At 36.6% G+C, this 21417-nt stretch overlaps 1 pseudogene; it reads left to right on the top strand.

Moving 5' to 3' along the window:
- Window positions 1-17124, top strand: part of LOC110324033 — a 41083-nt pseudogene extending 23959 nt beyond the window's left edge.
- Window positions 17125-21417: the final 4293 nt, after the last annotated feature.

Genomic DNA, 21417 nt, shown 5'->3' with positions numbered 1-21417 from the left:
CACTGGTGTGACGTCATTTTCTGTATAAGAGAGGAAGCCAACCCCTCCTCTCTCTCTCTGCTCTTCTCTACCCTTCTACCCGCTTCGCTGCTCCCCCACTCCNGCATAATAAACCTCTCCCACGTGGAACNCCTTGGCCTGGTCTGCTGCTTGGTTTATCTGCCCAAAATATAAAATCTACTATCTTTAAAAACAGCCCTTCTATGGGAGAAAAGTATATGTGACTGTATCACATGTTTATTCTTTTGAGTTTCCTCCTGCTTCAGCTCAGATAATTGAATTGTGTCCTGTAGCCAGTGTTTTGAAATGTTGGGAAATGAAGCTTTAATTTGTATACTGATAGCACACACGTGTGTGTGCATGCGTGCATGTGCGTGTGCGTGTGCGTGTGCGTGTGTGTGTGTGTGTGTGTGTGTGTGTGTGTGTATCAGGGCTTACAATTGCTTGAAACTGTTCCCTTTTTAGATACTGCTAATCCTCAAATATGCAATTGTGTATGCATATACAATAATATATATATATATATATATATATATATGAAATACTATACATATAAGAGAGAAATAATATACAAATAAGAGAAAGTACTATTCCTTTAAAGGACTGTCTTTGGACATTTAAGAACTCACCCTGGTCTGCCTGAACAAGACCCTTTAAGGCAATCCCACACCAGATGTATCCGAGGCAGATTATAGGCCTTACACAAGAACAACTGGTCATATAATCTAATTCTTTACATCATCAAAATAGTAATGGCTTGAGATAATAATTTGGTATTTTTAGAGAATGTGCATGTCAAATTGTAAAGACTTGTTCTCAATATCCCTAGTTTCTACCTGTTCCACACAAAGATGTTAATTATCAAGGATTTATATTTAATTATTGCAAATGGACACTCACATTTCTGATTTTAGAAAAATAAAATATGCATATGTGACTCTTGATAACCTTTTCAGTCTTTCTCGTTGTAACTGCTTTAACAGGAAAAGCAACTAAAAATTTAATTAGTGATTGCCTATGTTAATGTTTTTATACTTGACATTCCAAATCATATTAAAACAGATATTGGAACTGGCTATTACAGTCAAGCATTTGAGATGTTTTGTCAATAATTTAATGTTACCCATGTTACTGGGATATTTTATAATTCTCAAGGGCAAGGTATTGTAGAACTTTAAACAATATCTTCTTAAAAAACAAAAAAGGTGGGAATTATGTCCCTATGCACATTATTTAAATAACTCTTTTTATGTTTAAAATTTTTAAATCTGGATGCCAAAGAACTCCTTGCTGAGTGCCTTATAGTATCCTACAACTAGGCATACTCATGCCTAGATGAGATGGAAGCATCCACTTATTGGCATATGGCATGATCCTGATCAGATATTTAATATGGGGAAGAGGACATGTTTGTGTTTTTTTCCACAGAATGCTGCAGGAGCTTGCTACCTGCCAGTGTGATTGGTGTGACATACTGACACAAAAGGATAATGCTGACCTGTGAGCTTGTTGAGAGCCCTGACAATGTGACAGGAAAGCTGTGTTGGGAGTATATTCTTGACCCACCTTTTCTTGTCTAGGTCCCAGATTAGACAAGCTAACCTGACTTGCTTCAAGCTTTAAGACTTTGTAGGACAAAGAACATAGAGACTGTGGAAACTAACTTAGAAAAATTAATCAAAAGGAAGAGTTACATTGACTCTTCTCTTTCCTTTAATGTGAACAGTTATTCTGACTCAATCGTGGACTGGTCTAGAAATAAATTCAGTAGTGGAGATTCCTATTATGAAGATAGCTACAAATCTTCATTAGCCATCAGAGTTTGTAGAATTCTCCCAGCCCTCTGCAGCCACTAAGAACCACCTGCAGTGGTAATCTTCAGATCTGCCAAGCCGGCTCTACTGTTTACACCGGTCTCTGCCCTTCAAAGAAGACTTTTGGGTGTTCCAGAGACAGCAGTCTCAGGGCCAGCCTACAGGCTCTCACCTGTGCTCTCAAAGACTGGGGTTGGCGGGAAGGGCTTTTTCCCACGCTATAAAAACTGAGGATTTCATTAAACCTTGGCCTTTGATCAGGATTTCTTGTCTTAGCCTGGTTATTTTTCCCCGCCATCTTTTTCCTTCCCCAGCTTGTCTTCCAAGGTGGACCCGGTTCGGTTCGGAGTGTGACAACAGGCAGAAACACACAAGAGTTAACGTGGAGCATAGCCTCCACTATTCATGTGAGAAGTAACAGTTTTTCTGTTGATTCTCAAAGCCACTTCCCCCACACTGGGAGGCCAGATCCTGAGTCTGATTGTTGCTAATTTGCAACTGAATTGAGTGCCTCAGACATACCAAAAGACAACCTTAATCCTGTTTCTTGCAACTTTTGATTTTGTATTCCAAGCAGGTCAGTTACCTCCATACAGGCTTACCTTCAGCAAAATTCAGATGGAAGTTATCCATCCATTTCTATGAAGAGATGCATTGAGTTCATATTGTGCCTTGGGTCTGAATGGGAAAAAGTTGTGCAATGAGGAGCCAAAGATGGGCCACTGATGATTCTTTGACTCTTATCAACCTCAGACATGTGCCAAAAGGTCATGTTTGTTCATAATAAACACTAAAATGCCATGTTTGTGCAAATAAACACAAACAAGCTACACACGTTCTCCAGGACAGCTCAGAAGGAGTGTAGATATTCAGACCCAAGGCAGGCACCATAATTCCCAGGCAGGACCGTGGAGCATAAGTAAATTGTATGCCTCAGTCCAGCTAACTTTTAATAAATAAAAAGGAAGGAACTGTGCCCTCCCCCCAGCCTTGAGGAGGCTGGCTCAGACCTGGTTTGCCACAGTTGAGAGCTCAGATAGGATGGAGTCTTTTGACATAGGTAAAGTCTTTTGTCTGCCACAACTGCATCTTCCTGCAAGAAGCTAACTGCTGAGCAGTCCAGCTTGTTTTCCTGTCCAATCCTTATAAAGGGACCATGAGATCCTTGAATAGTGGAGGATGTGTTCTCCCCCTTTATAAGCTCAGACTCATAAGTAAACATTGGGCGTTGATTAGAAAAAAAAAATACTAATCACCAAAAAAATGAAAAAACTCAATCAAAAAATGGGGTATAGAACTAAACAGAGAATTAACAACAGAGGAATCTCAAATGACTGAGAAGTACCTAAAGAAATGTTTAAAGTCCTTGGTGATCAGAGAAATACAAATCAAAATGACCCTGAGATTCTACTTTGCACTAATCAGAATGTCAAAATCAAAACCTCAGGTGACAGCACATGTTGGAGAGGATGTGGAGAAAGAGGAACACTCCTCACAACCACTTTAGAAATTAATCTGGAGGTTCCTCAGAAAACTGAAAATAGATCTACCTGAAGACCTAGCTATACCACTCTTGGTAACATACCGAAAAAATTCCCCACCATGCCACAGAGGCACATGTTCCACTATGTTCACAGCAGCCTTGTTTGTAATTGCCAGAAGCTGGAAATGAGCTAGATGTCCCACTACAGAAAAATGGATATAGAAAATGTGGTTCATTTTCACAATGGAATACTAGTCAGGGATTAAGAATGAGGACATCCTAAGTTTTGCAGGCAAATGGATGGAACTAGCAAATATCCTGAGTGATGTAACTCAGACCCAAAAGGACATGCATGGTATATACTCACTAATAAGTCAATATTGGCAAAATATAAAATACAAACAAACAAACAAACAAAAAACCCAAGATACAGTCCACAGAATCCCAAAAGTTCAACAAGCTAATTATTATTTGGTTATATTTCCATAGCTATTGATACAAAGAACAGTTGGAGAAAATGTGATCTATGCCCATATATTGCCAAGTTTAGAATCTGAATCAGGATATAGTGCAAATAAACAAATTAAATGCAGTTACTAAAATGCAATGGGTCTTGTTTAATTTGTCAGTGTAAAAGCAATTTTAGGATCACCAAATGTGCAAGTCAGAAGTTACTTTTAACCTAAGAAATAACACACACACACACACACACACACACACACACATACATACATACACACACACATTATATTATATTAAAAGAGTATTTTAACTTAATTATAAGAACATGGATGGTGTTAATGAAATGATTCCTCAATAATGGTGTTGGAAGTGCTTCTTGTTATAGAGTCATTGTATCAGTGTTTACATGGGGCTAAGACTATCTCTGTGTGTATTCTTCAAATAAGTCAAAGATAATCAGAAAAAGTACATACAATTTCCTACATATCTATGGTTCATAGAGATGTTTAACTTTAATGAGGGATTTGAAGGTCATCTGAGATTTTTATTGTGAATAACTATTTTTCGAAAAGCCATAAAACCTGCAGAGCATGCCTTCAGGTAAAGAACTTTCATACTGAATATCAATCAATATTCACAGCAAAACCTGTCTCCAAAGAAAAGACCCAGAGAAGTAAAAATATAAACAATGTAAATGTATTCTGTAAAAATACTGTTATAAGAATAAATATATTATCTATAATTCAGATAATTGATAAGCCATGTTTTAAAATATGTATACAAAGTTATTTTGTAGAACATAGTAGCAATGAGTAGCAACATATAAGTATTCATGTCAGTTCATATATATATATATATATATATATATATATATATATATATATATATAAAATATACAATCAAATCTTGAACTTTCTAACTTAACAAAAGGTATAAAATTTTACCAATGTAAATGTAACTTTACTATATTAAATATTATGATAATATATAATATAGACTTTGATAAAACTAATCATAGAATTTATACTCAATATAAGTAAAATTATGTCATTCTTAGAGACTCAGAAATAAATGTACCATAATTAATTGGGTGATAAAAAGTGTTATTTTAAAAATGAAGGAATATAACATTAATAAGTATTATCATTAGAAAATAAAATTTAAAGATAAAATAATTTAGGCAATTGAAATAATAGAGAGCATTGAGAATTTGAATATTAAAAATAAATATAACTAGAAACTATATTTGAAATGTATATTTTTTAAATTGTGTAAACCATGATGAGAGATAGCATTTGAAATGTAAATAAATAAAATAACCAATAAAAAAATTTATCAAAAAATTGTAAGTAACACAAACTGTTAACATAGAATAATATCTCTAACCCACTGAAGTAATTTTATGAATTTAATAATATAGTATTTATAAGAAATATCTTTTAACTTGTATTAAAAATGACACTGCTAAATTTTTTAATCCTAGCCATACCCTCAGGGTGGAAAATGATCAAAAGGCAACTAGAAAGTTCAATATCAACAAGTTATAGTATAGTCCGCAGGGAATCTGAGATAGCACAGGAATAAATGTGTAGGCAATAACAGATGTTTTCCCACAGAGACAATTATAGAGCATAATTAAAGATCAAGATGGAATCTAGAAAGGAAATAAGAACATTAACTGGAGAAGGAAATTAAGAATAGATTGAAGCACACACTGTCATCATTCCATAGCTTGCTGCACTGCTTCATTCATAATCAAAAGTAGACACTTAGGCACATAAGAAACTAACCAAGAACGTGCTTGCACACAAAGTGTTGCTTGAAAACACACCCAGAATTGTGATCATTATTTATTTTAATGCATTTTGTCCATAACTGACTTTAAAATGTAGAAGTTTTATTTAAAAAACAGTTTTATGCATTCTATGAGTTAGCTATTCTCTTTATTCTGCTAATATGATGATGCCATTCCTGTGACAATGTAATCTCAGCTAGGTTCTGGTTCTGTTCATTGAAGATTTGAATTCATTTCCTCCTTAAGGGTATTCCCAATGACCTTTGCCAGTTATCTGTTAATTATTATAATTGAAAGAAGTTTACTATAAGATCTGCAATTAATCTGACATGAAAAATATGATGTTTAGCCATGCTTGTGTTTGAGTTTGGAATGTAAATAATCACTAAACTTTTCAGTATACATAATTAAATATGAGTATACTATTCTTACAAAATCAACTCAATTCCAATATAAACCCATCAAGAAATTTAAAAATGATAATATGGCTTAGACTTTTAGACTCAGAAATTCTCATATTCTACTTAATTCAAATCATAATTTAACAATTTCCTTTGAAAAAGTTCTAAATTTCAATAGCATATACAAAGTTAGAAACATTCCTTAACTGTCTTATTGTCACTTCAGTTACAAATTTCATTTCTCCATGTAAAATAATAAGTTTTTGACGACAGGCTCTTAAATGTTTTTCATATAGAATATTATTTAGCATAAAGGAAATCGTGGGTGTACATTTGGTAAAGAAAGGAACAAATGAAAGAGGGAGAATGGAGGGAGCAGGGCTAAAAGAGGGACATACCTGAAGATCCCTCCTGGGACAGAAGGTTTAGAAGTTACTCTGTGCTGTGATGGTTTTTATGTGTGTTTATTTGTTTTTGGTTTTTGTTTTTTTTTTTTTTTGTTGTTGTTGTTGTTTTATTTTATTTTATTTTATTTTATTTTATTATTTACACTCCAGATTTTATTCCCATGCCCCTGATCCACCCTCTGACTAGTCCACATCCCATACTTCCTCCCCGCCCCCCATGACTTTATGAGCATGTCCCCATACCCCCCTCTCCCTACACAACTCCCTGTGGCCTCCAATCTCTTGAGGGTTAGTTGCATCTTCTCTGACTAAACCCAGACCCAGTAGTCCTCGGCTGTATATGTGTGGGGGCCTCATATCAGCTGGTGTATTCTGGCTGGTTGGTGGTCCAGTGTTTGAGAAATCTTGGGGGTCCAAGTTAATGGAGACTGCTGGTCCACCTAAGGGTTGCCTTCCTCCTCAGCTTCTTCCAGCCTTTCTCCAATTCAACCACAGGGGCCAGCAGCTTTTGTCCATCTGTTGAGTGCAAATATCTGCATCTGACTCTGTCAGCTGTTTGTTGGATCTTCTGGAGTGCTGTCATGATAGGTCCCTTTTGTGAGTGCTCCATAGCCTCAGTAAGAGTGTCAGGCCTTGGAACCTCCCCTTGAGCTGGATCTCACTTTGGGCCTGTCACTGGACCTTCTTTTCCTCCTGCTCCTCTCCGTTTCCACCCTTGCATTTTTTTTTAATCTATTAATTTATTGTCCTACCTAATCCTGATCTTCCATGCTCCTTGTCATTTATGACTAAATCAAATGCTTTCAGACATGCTGCTACCCCTTGAAAGGTTATAAAAAGAAGACATTTTCCCATGGTCAGGAGATTTCTCTGAAGACTCTCTGGGTCTCACTTGTCATCTTGTCCCATAAGATGATTCTTCTGATCTTTCTGTAAGATATCTCTGGAGTCATTTGTAATTCCATATCAATCTTATGGTCGCTTTTGGTTTTTTTGTTTGTTTGTTTGGATTTGTTCTTGTTTTTGTTTTTTCTTTTCTGCTATTTTGTCTGTTTTTCATCTAGATCCAAAGTTTAGTTGGAGAATTGAGGCCACTGATATTTGAAATTATTAATAAAATGCATGTGCTAATTGTGGGCTTTATGTTGTTGATTATTGGTGTTGCTTGTATTATCAGTAGAGTTTTCTATTTTGTTTATTGAGGTTTCATATTTCTTTTTCTTTTAAACATATAATATTTTATTAATTCTTTTAGGTCTTAATATAATATATTATGATCATTTTCACAACAACGGTAATAAAGTCCTCCAAGTTTCTCCCCATCTCCTTCCAATTTTCTGCCTTCTCTTTTCATTTATTTATTTATTTTAGAAATATACTCTTTAAACAAGATATCCTCCCAATTCTCACTGTCTCACCATCCACATAAATCCACATCCTTTCTTGCTTCTTGCATCAATTTTCTACTGAGAGCTCCAATGTATCTCAGCGTCTTTGTCCAGGTTTTTATCTTTCTATTTGTTTTCATGTTGCTGGAGGAACCTTCTCTGATGATGTCTAAGTGACATGCTGACCTATAATTACAGCAAAATTTCATTAAGAGTTATTATTTTGCTACATTTATTTTTTAAATGCAGAATGGCTTTTTTTTTATAAGGCCATGGCTCATCTAGTCACAGGGTCTTGGTCACTCAAGCAACTGACCAGTAGCAATCTTGGATTCTACCTCCTGGAATAGGCATTAAATCCAATCAGATGATGGCTGAATACTCAGACACTTTTGGCCGTTATTGCATCAGTATATCTTCCAACTGGATATCATTGTAGCTTCAAGGGTCTATAACTGGGTTGGTTGTAACCTTTCTCCTCTGGTAGCTTGCAAAGTACCTTCGATACCATGCACATGAGTTAATAGGGGTGAAGTATCAAGTTAGACACCAGTTTGACTTTTCCACATCTAATTAGTTATATCGGTGGTTTTATCACCAATAAGGCTTTTCCATTAATTTGAGAAAAGCAATCTATAACTTTCTCAATAGCCATGGTATTCTTTTGGCAAATAACTCAAATGGGCCACTGGACAGTTTTATGAATGGGGTGAGAGAAGTCCAGTTGCAGTTTCATCTCCCCATTTATTTGGTGACTCAATGTAGATTTCTTTCATAAGTGTATAAACTTTAAGAATCTTCTATCATCTTGGGTTTTCATATAGTCCCATTATGGCCCTATATTTCTGCTGTCCCTCTCCATATTTTCAACCCTCCTCCAATTACTCATTTGATCCTCAAATTCCAGTCTCTCCCTCTCCATGTACCCCAACTGTCCATAACTACTTATGTTTTTTCTCCTTCCTAGGTAGATTCTTTCCTACCTAACAGGGAAATCAAATTCATAATCAAATAGCTAATGTCTCCCTATAGGCTCCAGTATTTGAATAACTGGTTCTTAGTTGATGGCACTCCTTGCCGAAGTTTATAGTATGTGACCTTGAAGAAGGAAATACATAATTGAGAGAGGAATTTGTGAATTTAAAGCCTAAACCTAAATGCAGTTTGCAGCTTCTATGTCGTGGATGAGCCTGGTGCTGTTTGTATTTTGATGCTAATTCCTGGGAGGGGTTTTGAACAAAGAATGAGTCACATACTCAGGTGACTTCTTGTGAACCAATCTCCCAATGAATAAAGGAGCCAATCCCTAGGGGACCAGGTGGGACTTTCAGGTTGGACAGAGGAAGAGAAGGAGGAGAGAGTTAGAGTCTTCAGAATGGAGATAGCATAAGGGCAAGATGTAGCTGCTACAAGTTTTCCAGTATCATGGCAGATCAGCCAGAATTTGCAACCAGAGGAATCAGATTTAATAAGATTTGCGAGATTAGATTTTAGTTGTTGAACCCAGAGATTTAGTTACCATTGTTTCTGAGCTAAGTTTGTGTGGTGTTTCCTTCATGTGGTGATTCAACTGTGTTCCAGAGAGAAAGGTTCAGGAGCAAAGCATGGGTTTGCCTGATGTGCAACACAAAGATCATGGGGGCTTTGAAGCATGGGGCTGGCATGATAAATGACCTGTCAGTGGAAACCTAGAAAGCTGGGTGGAGAGATTTGGGAAAAATTAATTAAGTAATGGCATATACTTGTTTCCTTTTTGTTTGTTGAGAGATAGAGACATATTGTTTTATGTCCAGACTTGTTTTGAAACTATGCTGTTATTGACTGTCTTTCTTTCACGTTTTGAGATTACAGTCATATGCCAAGATGCCAATTTTGTGATGCTTACTTTTAATGAAATACTAAATTTGGTTAGATGGTGTTTTACTTGAATATATTTGCATGATTATTCATTAAATGTGTTGATCTTGGCTTTTCTATTCTGTTGTTTTCCTTGATTTGGGCATTAAAGTAATAACACTCTGAAAACAAGTTTATCTCTCTCTAATTTCATCGAAATTGTAAAAAGTGATTGCTGTTAGATCAATAATTGCTTAGCAAACTTATCAAGAAAATATTTTAATCACTGGCTTTTCTTTGAGATACATTTTAATTTTGGTTTTATTCTACTTATTTCAAGATGTTTTCAAATTTTTCTGGACTATCAAATTTGCCAGTGTATAACAGAGTTTAGTTTGCTTACAGAAATGAGATTTTTTTGTTTTGATCCCAATTATATTGTCTACCCTTTATTCTTTGATTATTTTATTAATTAATTTTCAATTTACCAATTATATTTTTCTTTATATGACTCAATGGTAAATACCACAGCCAATTAAGTAATATAATAGAGGTATACACATTGATGTAGCATAGCAAATGAAACAGATCTTAACTAATTCTTAAATTATATTTTATATGTATAGCTGATAGAATATATTGATTCTTCTGTCTTTTTTTTGGGGGGGGGGCGTTATACAGAGTTGCTCTGTATAGCCCTGGCTGTCCTGGAACTTACTCTGTAGACCAGGATGGCCTTGAACTCAGAAATCCCCCTGCCTCTGCCTCCCAAGTGCTGGGATTAAAGGCGTGCGCCACCAGGCCTGGCAGGTTCTTCTGTTTTAAAAGTTGTTACTTTGTTACAGCTTCAACTATTTCACATTTTTATTAATCATGTGCTTTCTAATTATACAAACCACGGGAGAAAATTTGAATAATTTTAATATTTGATATATCTGAATTCAAGGTATAATGTTTGCTTTCCAATGGATCCTTTTAAGAACATTGATTTTTTTTTCTAAGTGTTTACTTTTTAAGCTTTTAAAAGTAGAATCTTGTAGTATATCCAAGACTCTATTTGAACTTTTTTGCCTCATGCTTCAGCCTCCTCAGTTGTTACAGAACTATACTTCCAGGTCTACATTTGTACAAATACTGAATTTCTTCAATATTGAAAGAAAGTATCCAAATATTTATGAAACTCTCGATCTATTGGATTAACCTCTATTGTACTTTGTTTCTTGGTTGTTGGAATAAACCAACTAAGTTTATACTTTATAATCGATTATGAAGGGAAGTTAAGCCAACAATTCAAGGGAGGAATTTATAGGTGCTATGTCCAAGTCATAGGAACCCCAAGACCTCTGAAGAGCCAATTTTGGTATAAACACATAAGGGTCTTTATTATGAGCTTGTGATCAAGGACCTTTTTCTTTCTTTCTTTCTTTCTTTCTTTCTTTCTTTCTTTCTTTCTTTCTTTCTTTTTTCTTTTCTTTTCTTTTCTTTTCTTTTCTTTTCTTTTCTTTTTTTTTTTTTTTGGTGTTTTCCAAACAGGGTTACTCTGTGTATCCCTGGCTGTCCTGGAACTCATTCTGTAGACCAGGTTGGTGTCAATCTCAAAAATCCACCTGCCTCTGCATCCCAAGTGCTGGTATTAAAGGCATGTGCCACCACAACCTGGAGCGATCAAGAACTCTCACTGTCACTGTTGCAGTGGGTCAAAAATGAGAGCCTTGAGTCTGAAGTTGTGTGGGTATTTATCGTGCTTACAACAAGCTTGGGAAATTTCCATATGGATCAGCAAATTAATGTTTTTAAAACTACATTTCCGGCATAATCTGCAGGAATGAAACACAGGACCAAAGCCACCTGACAAACAGAATGGCTAAGCTATCTGTTCTCTGCAGGATGTCTTCAGTTATCTATATGTACCTAGACTCTGCTATTGTAGCCTGCCCAGCTGTTGCTAAAGAGTGGTTACTATAGGATGTTTATTGAAGTAGTGGACTTTGTAATTTTTTTCCTGGAATTGGAGGTGGTTAGGTTTTACAGTAGGCAGGAACTGAAATATAGAAAACATAAAAATGCTGCTTACTAGCTTATTTGCTATAGCTTTCTATGGTTAGACCTGTATACCTTCTAACAAAAACAAAAGAAAAAAAAAGCAAAAGCACAGAAAAACAAAATGAAACAAAACATCAACCTTATGAACTTGGAAGTCAAAAGGTGATTGTAGTTCACATTGCACAGCTTAGTGAAACATTCATCCTGTTAATCTGAAAATCAATATATCTGCCTTTGAGGAAACCTAGAACCTCTGATTATAGAAGCATCTAAGATATGAGGGAAATGATTAAGAGGATAGATATCATCTAACCCATAGTTCCAAACCAGTATATTCCCATGAGTCTGATTTCTCCAGAGAAACAGCCATCTACTGTCATTGGCATGAAAGATACATTCTTCAGACTCTGATTGGCAGAAGTGATTTAGATCATCTTTGATTTTGAAATTAAAGACTCAGAGGGATAGTACAGAGTGCAACTTACCTGGAACAGGTTGCCACAAGAATAAAAGAAACAAGCAAACAAATAACACTCTCCAATCCTGTTAAATGATGCACTAAGTATTGATTTCTTGGCATTCTCTCTAAGGTTTCTTGAATCATACTCTTATATTATGTAGATGATCACCTCCTAACTTCTGAAACTGAGGTAGGTTTTAAAGGGACCACTATAGGACTTTTGTAACACTTATAAACCTTAGGATATATATATATATATATATATATATATATATATATATATATATATATATATTTGGCCAAGCAAGCTAAACATTGTACATCAAGAAGCTACTTATTTGGCTACCAGCTGAGGGAAGAAAAAAGAGCCTGTCTCAGGGTAGGATTACTGCCATCCTTCAGGTCTCAAATGCAAAAACTAAGAGACAAGTTTATAGTTTCTAGGTGTAGGTAGGTATTGCTACCTCTGTATACTAAGGTTTGTATAAATGGCAAGGCATTTATATACCAACAGAAAGGGAAGCACTAAGATCATTATCTGAGGTTAAATAAAAATTCTTTGAGCTTTTAAAAACAGCTCTGACTTAGTCTCTAACTCTAGTACTTCAAGATGTCTCTAAACCTTTTTATTTGTTTATCCACAAAATAAAAGACGTTGCAAACAGAGTTTTAACTCAAACTCTGGAGCCATTGAAATACCCTATGGCAAATGTTTCTATACAATAGAATCCTGTAGCCACAGTATGACCCACCTGTCTAAAAGTTATGGCTGCTATTGCTATTGTAGTGATTTAAAAGAAGACAAGTTGACTCTGCATCAGAATCAAAGCACCCTATACAGTTGAGTCCCTCCTCTAAAAAACTTCCAGACACTGGCTGCCTAATGTCCATGTGACACGGTATGACGCCCTACTTCCGTACCACCAAGTCAAGTTTAAGAAAACCATCTCCGTAAATTCTGGTACTTTCTTGTCTGGTGACAATCTTCAGGTAGTTATTCATGACAGTTGTGAGGTGACTGTAGTGGTCCAGGGAATTCAACTTAACCAAGTGGACATATTCCTGAAAGCTCCCTATGCAATACTCTACACAGATGAGATCAGCTGTATTAAGGATGAAACCAGGTATGAGGGAGTGGTAGTGGTTACTTTAACTAAAATGAGGTACCAAACCTTAAGGTACTTCAACCCAAAGAAAAGACTGACTGTTTGAATGAAAGCTCTCAGATAGGAAAACGAAAATTTTATCACCATATACACAGACAGCCATTATGCTTTTGCTAATGTACACATCTACACTATGCTCTTCCAAGAAAGAAGGCTTTTCCCTACTGGGGAAAATAGACATAAAAACTGACTCCCCTGAGGCAAGAGGTAACTGGATCACTCACCTGGATTCCCAACAAACCACTAAGACCATTGGGGCCTATTAATCTTCTGGTGATAGAAGCCAACCCAGTGTCATAATACACTCCATGATACAACCAAGTTAAAATAAGAGTATAGAAAAATAAAGACAAAAAGATAACTTAAGCTTAACTCACAGGTTTGGGGAATATATAGTAGGGAAATATTCTCCCAGAAATAATTGACAGAATTCTGATAACTGACCTTTCCTAATGTAATCATCTAGGAATCCACATAATTTTCTGTGTTGCTCAGAAAATGTATATCTATACCAGACAGCCTGATATGGGAAGTCTTCGTTAGCTGTCAGTTTTGTGCTCAAGAAAGTCACAAAAATAGATACTTTACCCAGGCATGTGTCTAAATAAGAGGTCAACACTCAAGCAAACTCTAGGAAAGCAACTTTACTAATATCTGTCCTGCCAGGGGATATATAAGTACTTGAAAGTTTAATAGGTTGTTTTTCCAGGTGAGTAGAAGCACTCTCTACCTGGACTGAAACTACTCAAAGAATACTATAAAAGCTCCTCCAAAAATTGTCCCCTATTTGGCCTACCCTAGAAATGGGGTAGAACAGTGCTCTGGCTTTCAAGATCAAAATCTATCAATTAATAACTGAAGCTTTAGGCATGGGTTGAAATTTTATTATGAATTTAGACTTAAGAATTCTTTGTGGGCAAAAAAAATATATAAAATAAAAATTTAAATGCTAAAAATATTTTTTATTTAAAAACATGTTTTAACTTAAAAAGACCCTAGACTTTTGTAGGCCCCCAGATCTTAGCACAACTAACTCCATGATAGAAGTACCACTCAAGCTGTAAAACTTGACATGTAGATAACACCAGTTGCCCAAATAAATAAATAAATAAATAAATAAATAAATAAATAAATAAAATAAAGACCTAATCCATCAAGGCCAGTAAATATCTTCAACAAAATAATAGAAGAAAACTTCCCCAACCTAAAGAAAAAGATGACCAAGAATATACAAGAAGCTTACAGAACTCCAAATAGTTTGGACCAGAAAAGAAATTCCTCCTGTCACATAATAATCAAAACACCAAATGCACTAAACAAAGAAAGAATATGAAAAGCAGTAGAGATAAAAGGTCAAGTAACATATAAAGGCAGACCTATCAGAGTTATACCAGACTTCTCAACCAAGACTATGAAAGCTAGAAGATCCTGAACAGATGTCAAACAGATCCTCAGAGAACACAAACTCCAGCCCAGATTACTATGCCCAGTAAAACTCTCAAATACCATAGATGGAGAAACTAAGATATACCATGACAAAACAAAATTCTCACAATATCTTTCCACAAATCTAGCCATTCAAAGGATAATGAAGGCTAAACTCCAACACAGGAAGTGAAACTATGTCCTAGAAAAAGCAAGAAAGTAATCTTTCAATAAACCAAAAGAAGATAGCCATAGGAACAGAATTCCAACTCTAAAAACAAAAATAACAGGTAGCAATAATGACTTTCCTTAATATCTCTTAATATCAATGGACTCAATTCCCCAATAAAAAGACATAGACTAACAGACTGGTTAAGTAAACAGGACCCAACTTTTGCTGCATACAGGAAACCCACCTCAGAGAAAAAGACAGATACTACCTTAGCGTAAAAGGCTGGAAAACAATTTTCCAAGCAAATGGTCCTAAGAAACAAGATGAAGTAGCCATTCTAATATTGAGTAAAATTGACTTGCAACTTAAAGTTCTCAAAAAAGATAAGGAGAGATACTTCTTACTCATCAAAGGTAAAATTTAGAAAGATGAACTCTCAATTCTGAACATATATGCTCCAAATACAAGGGCAGTCACATTCATTAAAGAAACTTTGCTTAAACCCAAAGCACACATTATACCTCACACAATAATACTGGGAGACTTCAACACCCTACTCTCCCCAGTAGACAGATCCTGGAAACAGAACTAAACAGAGACACAGCAAAACTAACAGAAGTTATGAAACAAATGGATTTAACAGATATCTATAGAACATTTTATCCTAAAACAAAAGGATATACCTTCTCAGCACCTCATGGAACCGTCTCCAAAATTGACCATATAATCGGTCACAAAACANNCCTCAGCAGATACAAAAATACTGAAATAATCCCATGCACCCTATCAGATCACCCCGGACTAAGGCTGATCTTCAATAACAACATTAAATAATGGAGACCCACATACCTGTGGAAGCTAAACAACATTGTACTCAATAATAACTAAGTCAAGGAATTAATAAAGAAAGAAATTAAAGACTTTTTAGAGTTTACTGAAAATGAAGCCACAACATACCCAAAATTAAGGGACACAATGAAAGCAGTCCTAAGAGGAAAACTCATAGCTCTGAGTGTCTCCAAAAAGAAGCTGGAGCAAGCATGCACTAGCAGCTTGACAGCATACTTAAAAGCACTAGAACAACAGGAAGCAAATTCACCAAAGAGGAATAGACCAGAGGAAATGATCAAACTCAGAGCTGAAATCAACCAGTTCAGTTCGGCAGTTCCTCAGAAAATGGGATATAGTACTACTGGAAGATCCAGCAATACCACTCCTAGGTACATACTGAGAAGATACTCCAACATGAAATAAGGACACATTTTCCACTATGTTCATAACAGTCTTATTTATAGTAGGCTGAAGCTGGAAAGAACCCAGATGTCCCTCAACAGAAATGGATACAGAAAATGTGGTACATTTATATAATGGAGTACTACTCAGCTATTAAAAAAATGAATTAATAAAATTCTTAGACAAATGGATGGATCTGGAGGATATCATCTTGAGTGAGGTAACCCAATCATAAAAGAAAACACATGATACACACTCACTGATAAGTGCTTATTAGCCCAGAAGCTCAGAATCCTTCTTAGAAGGGAGAACAAAATACCCATGGAAGGAGTTACAGAGACAACGTTCAGGGCAGAGACTGAAGAAACGATTATCCAGAGTCTGCCCAACTTGGGGATCCATTCCATAAACAACTACCAAATCTAGATACTATGGCAGATGCTAACAAGAGCCTGCCGACAGGAGCCTGATATAGCTGTCTCCTGAGGGACTCTGCCAGTGCCTGGCAAATACAGAAGTAGATGCTCACAATCACCCATCGGATGGAGCACACGGTCCCCAATGAAGGAGCTAGAGAGAGTATCCAAGGAGCTGAAGGGGTCTGAAGCCCCATAGGAGGAATATCAATATGAACTAACCAGTACCCCCGAAGATACTTGGAACTAAATCACTAATCAAAGAAAATACATGGTGGGACTCATGGCTCTAGCTGTATACGTAGCATAGGATGGCCTAGTCGGTCATCAATGGGACGAGAGACCCTAAGTCCTGGTGAAGGCTCTATGCCCCAGTATAGGGGAATGCCAGGACCAAGAATGGAAGTGGGTGGGTTGGGGAGCAGGTGGACAGGGGAGGGGGATAGTGGATTTCTGAAGGGAAACTAGGAAAGGGGATAACATTTGAAATGTAAGTAATAAAAATATCTAATAAATTATGAAATGTATTCTATGATATCATCTGCAAATAGTAATACATTTGTTGCTTCTTTACCAATTTGTAACCCCTTGATCTCTTTTTGTTGTCTTATTGTTCTAGGTAATACTTTGAGCACTATATTGAATAGATATGGGGAGAGTGGGCATCCTTGTCTTGTGCCCGATTTCAGTGGGATTGCTTCAAGTATGTCTCCATTTAACTTGATATTGGCTGTTGGTTTTCAGTAAATCACCAAAAAACAAACAACCCTACCAAAAATTGGAATGTATAACTAAACTGAGAATTCACAACTGAGGAATCTAGAATGGCTGAATATCACCTAAAGAAATTTTCAAAGTCCTTAGTCATCAGAGAAATGCAAATCAAAAGGACCATGAGATTCCACTTTACACTAATCAGAATGGTTAAGATCAAATCCTCAGGTGACCACACATGTTGGAGAGGATGTGGAAAAATATGAACACTCCTCCATTGCTGGTGGGATTGAAAACTGATACTACCACTCTGGAAATCAATCTGGAGATTCCTCAGCTAATTGAAAACCTGAAGACCTAGCTATACAACTCTTGGGAATATACCCAAAAAATAGCATAAATTATGATTGTTTCATTTATGAATGAGAACTTCTGAAAAGCAAAACTGAGACTAGAGAGACTGATTGAGTGATTGGATCTTCAATACTCTGGAGATACTAGAATAATACAGATAATGATTTTTTATCTTAGGCTACCTTTAGTCCTTCGAATAGCCATTCCTTTCATTCCTGTATCAGAACTAACATCTTGTGATAACAGATTAAAAAAAAAAACTTTTGAAACCTAATAATTTAACATACTGCTAGCTGCTACCAATCTCAAAGCTATGAATCTCATAACTTATAGCATCTTAGACATATAGTTTTGGCCATTTTGCTATAATACACAATATATTCATAGTCCCTCAACCTGGGGCCTTGCCTATCCTATGGATATGGTCTCTACAGGTTCTCTCTCACTTTTGTTGGGTATTTCAGCTATTGCCCTCCCTGTTGGGTCCTGGGAACCTCTTAGGTCCCTGGCATCTGGGACTTTCTTGTGACTACCCCAAGCCCCCCCCCCCACTGCTACACACCTACTTTCAAATTCCTAACCCTCAGTACTTCTCCCCCATTTCTTCCCATATCTGAATTGTCTCCCCCTTTCCCCTCTTCCTCCTCTGTCCCACCCAGATCCCTCGCTCCCTCTACTTCCCAGAGATTATCTTCTTTCCCCTTCTGGGTAGGACTGTAGCATCCATACTTTGGTGTGATCTTCTTTCTTCTTGGGTTTCATATGGTCTATTCCAATCATGGAGAGTGTGTTTGGCATAGAACAGCAAAATGGTTTCCAGTTACTGAAACTGTTCTCAGCCATAGGACCATCAAAAGGAGCCCCAAGGAAATCGCTAACATGTTTGAAGCTTCTACTTGAATTTTAAAAAATGTAAAAATTCTAATATTATATTCTCACCACTGGGATCTCATAAATATGGTGAAATTTAATCTCTGCCTCTATTAAAAGAGTAAGGTTGGATATTATTCATGGAAAGGATATGTGTAGTGTACTTCTAGCCTATGTTCATGAGTCTGGTAGTTTGAATATGCCTGACGCAGGGAACAGCACTATTTGGAGGTGAAGTCTTGTTGGTGGAAGCATGTTACTGTGGGTGAGGGCTTTATGACTCTCCTTCTAATGACTAACCACATGGGAGTCTATCTTCTCATAGGGGCTTGGAGATGAAGATATAGAACCCTCAGCTCCTCCAGCACCATGCCTGCCTAGATGCTGCCATACTCCCACTTTGATGATAATAAACTGAACCTCTAAACCTGTATGCTAACCCAATTAAATGCTGTTCTTATAAGAAAATAAAAAAGAACTTAGAGTCACTGAAGGAAGAAATTGAGGAAGAAGTCAGATATTAGAAAGATCTACCATACTCATAGATTGGTAGGATTGACACAGTAAAAAGTTGTACTACAGAGCAATAGTAATAAAATCTGAGGATATTGATATGGGAACAAAGAGGTTGATCAATGGAATCAAAATGAAGACCTTGAAATAAACACACACATCTACAGACACTTAATTTTTAACAAAGATACTAAAATCATACAATGAAAAAAGAAAGCATGTTCAAAAATGATGCTGGTCTAACTGGTTGTCTACATGTAGACGAATGCAATTGGATCCATATTTATCACTCTTCACAAAATTCAAGTTCAAGTAGATCAAAGACCTCATTGTAAAACCAGATACACTATATTTATTAGAACAGAAAGAAGGGAATAACCTTTAAATTGCAGGTAAAGGAGACAACTTCCTGAAGAGAAGTTTTATTTTCTTATAAGAACAGCATTTAAATGGCCCTAAGTTCAAGAATTAATAATAAATAAGGGGGGCTGGAGAGATGGCTCAGTGGTTAAGGACACTGACTGCTTTTCCAATGGTTCTGAGTTCAAATCCCAACAACCACATAGTGGCTCACAACCATCTGTAATGAGATATGACACCCTCTTCTAGTATATTCAAAGATAGTTACAGTGTACTTACATATAATAATAAATAAGTGGGAACTCTTCAAACTGAAAAGCTTCTGTAAGACAAAGGACACTGTGAATAGCACAAAATAGCAGCCTACAGATCTGAAAAGGATCATCAACACTCCATCCAACATAGGACTAATATTTAAAATATATAAAGAACTCACGAAGTTAGATGCCAACAAACAAAATAAACCAATTAAAATTATGGTACAGTGCTAAACTGAGAGTTATCAACAGAGAAAACTTGAATGGCAGAGAAGTACTTAAAGAAATAATCAACTTCTTTAGTAATCAGTGAAATGCAAATCAAAACAACCTTGAGATTACATAATATACCCATCAGAATGACTAAGATGAATACCTCAAATGATAGCACTTGCTCGCAAGGATGTAGAGTACGGGAAACACTCTACTCTATTGCTGGTGTGAGTGCAAAGTTGTACAACTACTTTGAACCTCAATTTGGAAGTTTCTCAGGAAACTGTGACTAGCTCTACCTCAAGACCCAGTTGCATCCCTCCTGGGCATATACCCAAAAGATGGTCGACTATGCCACTGGTACACTTGCTCAACTATGTTCATATCAGCTTTATTCATAATAGCCTGAAACTGAAAACAACCTAGATGTACCTCAAATAATAATGGATAAAGAAAATGGGTTACATCTACACGAGTGAATACTATTCAGATATATAAAACAAAGACATCAGGAATAGTGCAGGCAGTGGATGGAATGTGATAATATCATCCTGAGTGAGGTAACCAGAGCCAAAAAGGCATATATGGCACATACTCATAAGTGGACATTAGCCATAAAGTGAAGGATAACCTTCACAAAGGGAGGATGCACTACTCTTACTGAGAAAAGGAAACTAAATAATCCTCCAAGGTGGATGGAAAGAGGGAACTGGGTAGGAGAGGAAGTGAGGAGGGGAATGGGGATGGTGATCATGTGTAAGGAAAAGGGGGGTGAGAGAGGGCTGGGAATGAAATTGAAAATCTGGGTTGAGGGGCATCTCTGGTGACTCTCTGGAGACCTGGAATGTGAGAGGATATGGGGCATCTCTGAGAATGATTCTAGCTATTCCTACCACAGGGGAATATAAATTCCCCTGATTTGAATACACTGAAATGGCCACCTCCTGTAGCCAGGCAAGATTTCCAGAGAAGGAAGGCACACATCCATCTACCCACAATATCTTCAATCCAAAATATGTCTTCCCTACAAGATATGCAGGGATAAAGATGGAGAAGAAACTGAGGGAACAACCTACCAATGACTGCCCCAGTTTGAGACCCCTTCCATGTGAGAAAGTCAATCCCTTAATACATTCAAGACACTCTGCTATGCTTGCATACAGGAACCTAACATGACTGTCTTCTGATGGAGGCAGATGTAGACAGAGGCCCACAGCCAAATGAAATCTTGTGGAAGAGTGGGGGATAGAAGTGAGCCAGTCAGAGTGGTCAATGAGACCACAAGAAACTCCACAGAGTCAACTAACCTGGGATGAGGGCTGACAAAGCCTGGGTCACCAACCAAGGAGCATATAAGAGCTGGACCTAGACCCTCTACAGATTTATAGCAAATGTGCTGCTTGGTGTTCATGTAGTTGGATATCTGATATAATAAAGTGCTGATCTGTGTTTTATTATAGCTGAAAATTGGAAATTTCATTTCATCATATAGTATTCAAATATATTAAAACAAATAAGTATAAAAAACAAATTAGCTCACTGAAATGTTTTAAAAGATATCTTAAGGACTAATCTGATTTATCTCTTGTCTCCATTTCTACCATGTGCTGCTATTCATTGGTCTTCGATTAGTGA

Source organism: Mus pahari, chromosome 7 (assembly GCF_900095145.1).
Source record: "Mus pahari chromosome 7, PAHARI_EIJ_v1.1, whole genome shotgun sequence".
Taxonomy (NCBI): domain Eukaryota; kingdom Metazoa; phylum Chordata; class Mammalia; order Rodentia; family Muridae; genus Mus; species Mus pahari.
The sequence above is the reverse complement of the archived record's forward strand: the minus strand, read 5'-3'. Positions and strand labels throughout refer to the sequence as shown.